Genomic DNA, 9,760 nt, shown 5'->3' on the forward strand with positions numbered 1-9,760 from the left:
GGGGGGGGGGGGGTTTTTTGCAAAATTACGAAGAGCTGCGCTTCTCGCGGAAGAATCAGAGAAGAGATTATAACAAAGTTTAGCTACCATAGTGATTTTGTCGTGAAATCCTATAAGAGAGAAAGATAGTACCTTCCTCGTGTATATAAAGTCTCATTCTATAATCTTAATTAAAGTTATATAAAGTACCTATAAGACGGTAAGAAAGTAAAATAGTAGACATGTACAAGGAAAAAGTATATATCTACATTTTTCTCTCCCACAGAATTTTAAGAAAATCGCTCGTGGCTGTCAGGAGGAAAAACTTGGGAGACAATTTCTAATCAGAATCTAGTCAAGGAATTCGACAGTTTTCGTTCGTCAAAATCATGTATAAGTGAGAAAAAAAAAATGTATTATTTCGCTCTCTGGAGCGCAGAGAGATTTTCCGGTTAGAGGGTCTCTGGAAAAAATTAACGACAAAACGTTTCATTCGTCAAACGTGCGTATCACAGGGCTGCGCGTGTTATCGGGGGTACGCGAGAAATAGCTTGACCCCGTTAGTGGTCACCCGGGGCTGTCGAGCTATAAATAAATCAGCAAGCGGACGAATAAATAAATAAGAGTAGCTCAACGTGTACGTGAGACTTACGCCGACTAGTGCAGCCAACGCGGATGGGTGGCCCTTTAAAGCCCGCGTCTTCAAAGGATACGGATTTCGCTAAGTGATACCAATAACTCGGTGGGCCAACAATAGGGTGCACTTCTCCGCGGTGGATTCGACGGTGGATGTAGACGGAGGACCGCGGCAATCCCGTTGGGATTGTTATCTAATCCCGCTGGATCTGTTGATTCTGCGTCTTGCGCCCGGCAAAGCCCGATGAGGTTTTCGTGTAGCACGGGATTACCCCTATTTTCCGCGACCTAAACTCTCACCCTCAGCCCCCTCCCTCCCCCCCTCCTCCTCCAATGACGCGTTGTCGGGCGCTGTACCGTATTCGTTGCTAAACGATCTGCGTAAAGTTAACCGTAAATGGGCTTTCTACAATAAGCCGTTACTTAAGTTTTGCGTGTTTTAAATCGTAAGAAGTTTACCAATCGCAATCGATTGTGAGAAGAATAATCGACTGTGAGTGGTCAATTTCTTATGACTTAATACTTAAAACTATATGATAATGGCTTATTTTGTAGAAGAATATAAGGCCGCGACGGCATTTATTATATTTTACATAATAAAGGAGCACAGACCTTGAAATGGTTAATTTTCTTATGGTTAACACATTTCCTACAATAAGTCATTTATCTAAACTTAAGTCTTAAACTGTAAAAAATTAATTAATTATAATCGATTATATTCTTCTTATTGTACATTCCACTGTGATTGGTCGATTTCCTATGGCTTATGATTTAAATGCTATGATTTTAAGCCATTATCTATAAGTTTTAAGTTTTAAATGGTTGCGTGTTTCTCACGTATGTACGATCCTGTAAGATTTAATTTAACGTTTAAAAGTAACTGAGTTAAGTTAAAATTTAATTAAATTAAAATTAACTAGGTTAAGTTAAAAGTTATTGACCTTTTAACTTTTTTTTTTTTAACTTTTAACGTTTTAACTAGTTACTATCCAACTCTGGAGAAGGATAATTGATTAGAGAGGTAATGACTCTTATTGTAGAAAGCTGATCAGACTTTTATCTAATACTGCACAACGTATTATAGGCATAAGGAAATCAATCAATTAAAGTATGAAAAAAGAAGAACGAAGGATTCCGATTGATTGATTCTCTTATGCCTGAGGCAAAGGTCTATGCTGCGGCCTCAAGATCTTCTATCAACGCGCGTATTAACTTATCACAGTAAACTAACTGTATAATAGCATAATAATATTGTATGACACATTATACAACGCACAATACAACGCGATTGTACAACGGCATAATGATTAAATCCGGAGGTGCGAGTTAATAGCTCGAATGGCTTAATTGGAGGTGATAGTGGTATTAAACGGCCGATAAAGGCCTTTATATGACATCTCGCTTCGAAAATCATACGAAACAAGACGAATGTTTAAAGTCCACAGCACCTAGGTTTCCCAAATTAATATGATCTAATTCAAAATAATCGATATTATTTTACTGAATATATTATGGAAATTTTGTTTCTAACAAAAATATAGATATTTTATTTATTAATCATACATATGTTACTTCAAATTGGAGAAATACCATTGTTTGGATAAGCTTAACTTTTTGCAATAAAAATATGCAAAATTTTTCACGCACGCGAACAATTTATGGAGCAACCTGTAAAACTTGTTCGAAGATTATAAACAGAGACATCGGATTTTTTATGCGCAGATATTTTTTTGTTTATAAACAGGCATAAATATCCAAATTTGCACAAACGTGCAAATATAAATACAATCTGCTTCCTAAAAATTTGGAAATCTAGAGATGTAAATGAAAAAGAAACATTAATGATGATTGACGTAGATCGTAACTTACTTTTCTGCTGAAGTTCATTAATACGACGTTTTACAGCAAGGGTTGACACGACGGCGATCGGCGCGGCGGCGGGGTGCAGAGAACAGCGGTGGGGACAGCCGGGCGAGGAAAGAAGATAAAAAAAAAAAGAAAAAGCGCGTTTTATCGCGCGATTACCATTCTTCCGCAAATTGGCGCGAGGAGAGATATTCCGGGCCGGGAATACCGATGGCGCGCGGTAAACAAAGATGTGCCGCGGTACTTCTGCCCTGCGGTGCATCGCCCTCCCCCCGCCCACCTTTTCCCCCCCTGTAACGCCGCAGATTATTCTATTACACGTTGCGTAAACACCAAGGGCACAAGCGGACGACGTATGGGGTACCCCCAGAGCGGCGCGAGCCTGGCCTCCGCGGCCTCCGGTGAGCGATGCTGTTTGCTCTGAAAATGCGTTATTGTTTCACCGCGATAAAAAATTCAACGTTTGGATAATTACATCAGAACTGATCGATCGGCAGAGGGGACGGGGCAAAGGGGTGGTGTCGCCCCGGGCGAGTTTCCACTGGGTTACTGACTTACTTAGTCCGCTCGTTTCTGCTGAGCGCGGCGCAAAAGAAAAAAGACGGGAAAAAATCGGGGAAAAAAAGAGAAGGGGCGGATTTTGCGGTTTAACGATCGATCGATCGTTTTTTTGGAGATGGAAGTAGTATACATATCTCGACCGTCTTCGAACGATAATTGAACAGCTTCAGCTTCGCAGAGATTTTATCGGTAAAAGAAACAGGAGTCAATTTTTTTTTTTTTTTAGAAATAAAAGGGAAGATCTTCTTTCGAAGTCTATTTTAAGAAAGTGTTTGCAATGTTTATTCACAAATAATATAATTTTTAAGTTTTACGTCCTCAAAATTCTTATTCATTGTAATCTCAATTTTTCAAATATTATTTGATGCCTCTAAAAATTATTTATAACGACATTTATTTTCTTTGCAAAAAAATGGCACTTCAATCTTATTATTGTAATCAATAGTTCAAAAAGAATGAAACAATATAAGTGAAATGAATGCACTCGATATAATTAGAGGCCTGATAGTAAAGAATTGAAGGACGAAAAATTGTGCGATTGAATCCAATTGAGGTCATCGATATCAAATAGAAATATCCATTTTGAATATATTCATCAATGCAAAAACTATTTATATTTACCCTGAATGAATTGGCATTACATCGAATATGTCGAATACATAGAAGTATATTCATTATTCGATATATTTGATATGATGTCTATTCATTCAGAGTGAATGTAAATAGTTTTTTAATTGATGATAAATATATATATATAGGGTTGGGTAGTAACTAGTTAAAATGTTAAAAGTTAAAAAAAAAGTTAATAACTTTTAACTTAACTTAGTTAATTTTAAATGCATTAAATTTTGACTTAACTAAGTTACTTTTAAGGGGTAACGCCACTCTAGAATTTTCAAAATAATCAAAAAATTTTTTTTGTTTAAATGATGCCTTAGAGTCTTAAAAATAATGTACACTTGGCCCCGTAGTGCGATAAAATTTTTAAGTACTTATTTCGAAACCGAAACTGCCTTCGCTCGATTAATAAGAAAAGATTCGTGATACTCGTGGCAGAAGGCAAAAGAGGCCAGGGTATTGTTAAAATCGGTCAGAAAAAACGCAGAGTAGGAGAATTTGGAAGGTGAAATGTATGGTGCAGGCATTGCCGACTAGAGGTATATAAAAAAAATTTATACTATTTTAGTACTTAAAACTTTAAACGCGTTTTTCTCGAAACAATGTTTTTCAAGTTGGCCGGAAACATAACTCGAACAATTTTTGAACGATTCAATTCAAATTTTAACAGTAGCTTTGTAATTAGATTTTACACAGAAGTACGTAGGAGTTTTTTGATATCTTGTCAACTTTTTTTGTTATAAACAATTTACGATGAAATTTTTTACTGAAAAATGAATTTTTTCTTCAAATAAGCATTATTTTTTCAAAATTCAATATTTTCAAAATCCCCTACGTACTTCTGTAGCCAATTATATATAGTTTACAAAAAATTTTGGTTTTTTGTTCCGGATTGAAAATTGTGGGAGAAACTTTTCCGGCCGTGAAGCCCTTTCAGCGAGAGATGGTCTCGAGTTTCGTATTATGCAGCCGCCATTTTGTTTAAAAATGTTAATTAAAAAATTTTTTTATTTGCTTCAGAACATGTATAATACACTCCTATAAACAGATTTTCCATTTCCTTTATTGTACCTCCGTAAAAAATTATCAAAAACATGTCTTTTTTTCGAGCTCTAGAGTGGCGTTACCCCTTAAACGTTAACTTTTTAACTTTTTTTTTAAGTTAAAAAATTTTTTTATCTCTTTTAAATATCTTAGAAAAATAATAAGATATAATAAGACTAAGGCCGGAATCCGAACATAGGCTAAATCTCAAGGAATGTCTTAAGATGCTAGATGTATGTGATTCTGAGGAACTATGAGTTTTGTTATTATTTAATATTTTGTCATTATATCGATACGTTGTATTTTTATTGATAGTTTATTTTTAACTTAAGATGTAATTTTTAAAAATGTAATCACTCTTCTATCTTTTCTATGTGCTGGCTGTTTTTTTAAAGTTATATAACTTATATATTCTTATATAGTTATATCGTTATGTGTTATATACTTACATCACATGTGAATAAAAAAATTAAAAATTTAATTTACTTAATAATCTTTATTGTAGTTATTTAATCTCATTTTAAGAAAAATTAGAACATTTTGATCTAAAAAATAATTTTTTTCGAAATTAACCCTTACTAGTCTAACGTTTTTTCGGCACCTTTAATGGTCTAACGTGGGCCATTCGTGTCTCGGCGTTTTTTAGACATGTTAAAGGGCTTTAAAAAATCTGCAAAAATTCATGGACCTTCATTAATTCTTCAATTTCAAGAAAAAAAAATTTGTATGTCGAAAATAATTATTTTTGTATATAATTTTGTATTAAAAATGGTGGTACCGCGTGTAAAATCACTCGATCACTTATCAAATTTCGCCCGGGACTTGAACGACCCACGTTAGACCATTAAGGGTTAACCTTTTCTTCAACTTGAGTTAATTCAATATTGACTTAACTTACGTTAAGTTAATTCTTTATTCCTTCAACTTTTAATTTAATTTTGTAAAGCCATTAACTTTAACTTTATTCAGTTAAAAAAAAAACATTAACTTACCCAACCCTGTATATATTATATCCACGGTGAATATTTCTATATAACTTCGACAATCCTAAATCCAATTTCCGAGTTATTATTTACAAATACGTATTTTTCAAAATTCGGGACGCTTCTTATGCTCGAGGGCTACATCTACAGGGCAGAGAAACGAATAATAAACTCGTGGAAGTCGCTCTATTCGAGAATTTATTTATATTTCCACAGAGACACGAGCTTAAGACGCTTTGAAAGTGAGTTGTCCGATTGACGAGTTTTCCAAAATGCCTTTCTGTCGCGATCGACGAAACACGTTTGCTCGCCCCGTGTGGCTTCCTCTATCCAACGGGAATACATATCTATGTATACGCCACTCTATTCCCGGTCTATCCGCCCGCGCGGATCAGCGAAAACAGAAATACGACGGGGAGAGCGAGAGGGAATCGCTACTTGTTCGGTCGAGCCAATCGGTGCGAGCCAAGCAGCTGGCGATCCTTTCTCGAATCTCTTTTCCTTTCGCGTGTGTTCCCTCTTTTCTTCGGACCGACAGGCCCAGGTCTTTCCCCGGGTAATCCCTTCGAGGAAGAACGTACGATGCGGGGGGGGGGGGGGGAAGAAGCGGAGCGATTTCGCGCGCGCGGGAGCGGAAGAAACGAGGATGGCTCGCGAGAGAGGACGACCGACGATCCCGCGCTGTTTGCCTTTTATTAAACTCTTGTTAAACGCCGCCTTTCACCGCACACACAATTGAATCGGCAAAACAGCGAAGATAATGCCCCTACTGGCTCGGCATACGCCCGCAGGACCCTGCAACGAAGGAGGGAAGGAGAGCGGACGAGGGAGAGCAACAGAGAGAGAGAGAGAGAGAGAGAGAGAGAGAGAGAGAGAGAGGGGGGAGGAGGACTTACCGCAAACACCAGTTCTTCCTTCTACGTCTTGAAATGGACACCGTGTAATCCGCCTTTTTATGCAGCGACTGCTCGGGGATTCGTCCGGGATTCTTCTTCAGCCAAGAATCTCGCTCGCGTATATAGCGGATGGATCCTCGGCTCGAGATCGATTTCTCGCGGTGAAAAGAAACCTCTCTCTCTCTCTCTCCGCAAAAATGGCGCGGTCCAAAAATCCACCCTCCCGCAAAACCGGCCCCGTGTGTCTCATGAAAATATTTGGATGTCTCGAAAACTCGAGATCGGTCATCGGAAAGGGGCCCGTTTCAGTTTCAAAGGGCTGCTGCAGTGGAAATCGGGGACCCTTCTTCCTCGATTACGCGCGCCCTTCGCCGAGGTTGTTCCTTCCACGTGTCTTAATTCGACTCGTACAGTCGTGACTGAAATCCGTAATTCGGGATAGAATTCTATTTATCCTCTTTTGTGTCGTACAATATGAAAATTATTTAAGGAGAATCGAAATACGCAACCATGTAAAGTGTACATACTATATGTATGTCTAATATCCTGCGAAAAAAAATACATATAGATTTAATATATAATAATTAAATATAAATTTCATTAAAATTTAATATAATAATAAATAAGATCTTAATAACGATTTTAATAAATTTGGTTTTATTAAAACCTTATATAGATTTAATTTGGACCATATAATGATCCATATTAAGTTATATAAGACCATATTAAAACATATTAATTCAACTTATTTAAAACTTGTTAAGATTTAATTAAATTATATAAATTGAACTTTAATAAGAGTTTAAATTGGACTTAAATAAGTTGTTAGTATAAACTATATTAAAAATATATACATGTACGCATTTATTTATAAGGTTATATAAGGACTTTATAAATTCTTTTTACATAAATTTTGATGAAATCCTTATAAAGAACTTATAAGACTTTTATTTAGAATATATTAACTTTTTTTTCGCGGGAAATTTAGAGTAAAAGTCTAGTTTTGTGTGTTGTGTATGGAAAGAAGAATAAATGAGAATCAAAATACGAACTGCATAAAATATAATAAATCGCATACGTCAAAATAGAATTATAATTATGATACTCTACGCAATGTGTAATTTTGTGATTCGCGTCAGAAAGTTCAGAACAGAATTTTATTCATTAACAAAATATGCGACGATACAATAAAGCTACAAAAATTCTCTCTTAGAATTTAAAATAACGTCAGTTCTATACAGATTATTCAAAGCGGACTGTTTTAATCACTTTAAAACGATTATTTGCTTTTATCAAAAAGACGACAAATTTACGTTACGCTTCATTCGTATGCGTTTCGCTAAAACAAATATGTATCTCAATATTTGTTCGATAGAGAAAGTATAAATGGATATTAACACTTCGTTCGCGGGAGCCTCGCTTGAATCGATTAGGAAACAATAAATAAAAAAAAAATATAACAAAAATCCGCGTGTGTTTTCCCGCGCGATCGTCTCCCCCCCCCCCACGCCCGCGTCGATTATTATTATCCGCGCGGTCGCTCGTAAACGGTTCGTTGCGTCACCGCTCCGCTCCGCCCCGCTCCGCTCCGCTCTCGGGCATGCATCGATGACATCGGTTTGTAAAAAAAACACTTTTAATCGCTGGCTTGAGATACGTCTCAACATCAGAGGTTACGCCGTGAAAAATAACGGCGATACACAAATGCGGCGATATCGCGGCTCGGCGGTTCTGTATCGTTATTTATTGCCGTGGCAGAAATGAAATTCCTGGAAGGCGGGAGGAAAACGGGCGTTTTTCTCTCGATCAAATCGCATGCGAGCAATCGCGATGCGATCGCGCTTTTCCGTCGCGAATAACACTCCGGGGCTGTTTCGCGGAAATTGGAACCTGCGTGAGGAAAAAAATTGTAAAATTCGTGGCTCGTTGCGGAACAATCGGTTAAGCTTCTCTCGAGAAGCAGTCGATTCTCGGGTGAAATTTAATCGATCTCTATAAAGTAGTATTTTATAACAAATAAATTAGAAAATAAAGGACTCTTTACGTAAAAATAATTAAGCATAGATGAAGGACGGTTAGAGCCAAATCACAAAATAAAAATAATAAAGCGGTTATAACATTAAGTATGTAATAAAATTTAAAAAAAAATACATCGAACTAAAACTTAAAAAATTTAAAAAGGTATTATTTATATTCATGTTTAATTAATTCGCAGATTCAAGAATATTTAATTATCGTCATGGATTATAGCTTAGAGGATGAAATTCAATTTTGGACAAATAAAATACCTAGGAAGTTGGACACCTATATACTTTTCGTGATCTAAATAGTGTTGAGAATGTTTTTTTACTTGTTATTTCATTAATCATACTTTTCTCTTTTTAATGCCACGTAATAACTGGAAGTTTGCTTTATTCTAGAACTATAATAATATAATTTGATTTATTCACATTTTCAAATAAAACTAAGATTCATATTCTAACTCTTAATAACAGTAACAATGTCGTTATATTGTTGCGCGCAATGCAAGATTAACACAAACAAGTGCAAACAATAAAATAACAGTATTGTTATTATAGAATAAGGACCTCATACCTACCTTAAAAATTTTAACTTCTCTTTGTTTGTAAAAATTTGTAACGATTTACAATTGCGATAATTAGCGTCAGATAAAAATTGAATTATACAATTTAAAAAACAAAAACTATTTGTATTTAATTTTATAATATTTACACGTGTTTTATTAGATAAGATATGTTTTATATATTTGTGTAGGATAAATATTTCTCATACACAAATGTAAAATTACAAATAGAATTGTATTTCGAACTCCAACGCGCCAATCGCAGATCGTCCAAAGCGGATCTGGGTAGCGTGGAAAAAAAAAAAAAAAAAACAAGAAAGCGTAAGAATGATTTGTAAATATCGTTTATTTCTGCACCGTGTATTTTGTAGTCGGCTCGACAATGACGGGAGCAAAACAGTTTTAATCGTTCACCCGCGCACTATCTCGCGCGATTCGTTTTTTTGTTTCATACACACCTACAGTGGTAAAACATACGTATAACGAGGTAAAAATCAAGTAGTAAGTACTCGTACAAAATGTAGAATATTTCTCTCCTGTCTTTTTTCCTCTTTTTTTTTTTTTTTTTTATTAAAGAAGTCGGGGAAAAGATA

Source organism: Cyphomyrmex costatus, unplaced genomic scaffold (genome assembly GCF_001594065.2).
Source record: "Cyphomyrmex costatus isolate MS0001 unplaced genomic scaffold, Ccosl1.0 scaffold92, whole genome shotgun sequence".
Classification (NCBI taxonomy): domain Eukaryota; kingdom Metazoa; phylum Arthropoda; class Insecta; order Hymenoptera; family Formicidae; genus Cyphomyrmex; species Cyphomyrmex costatus.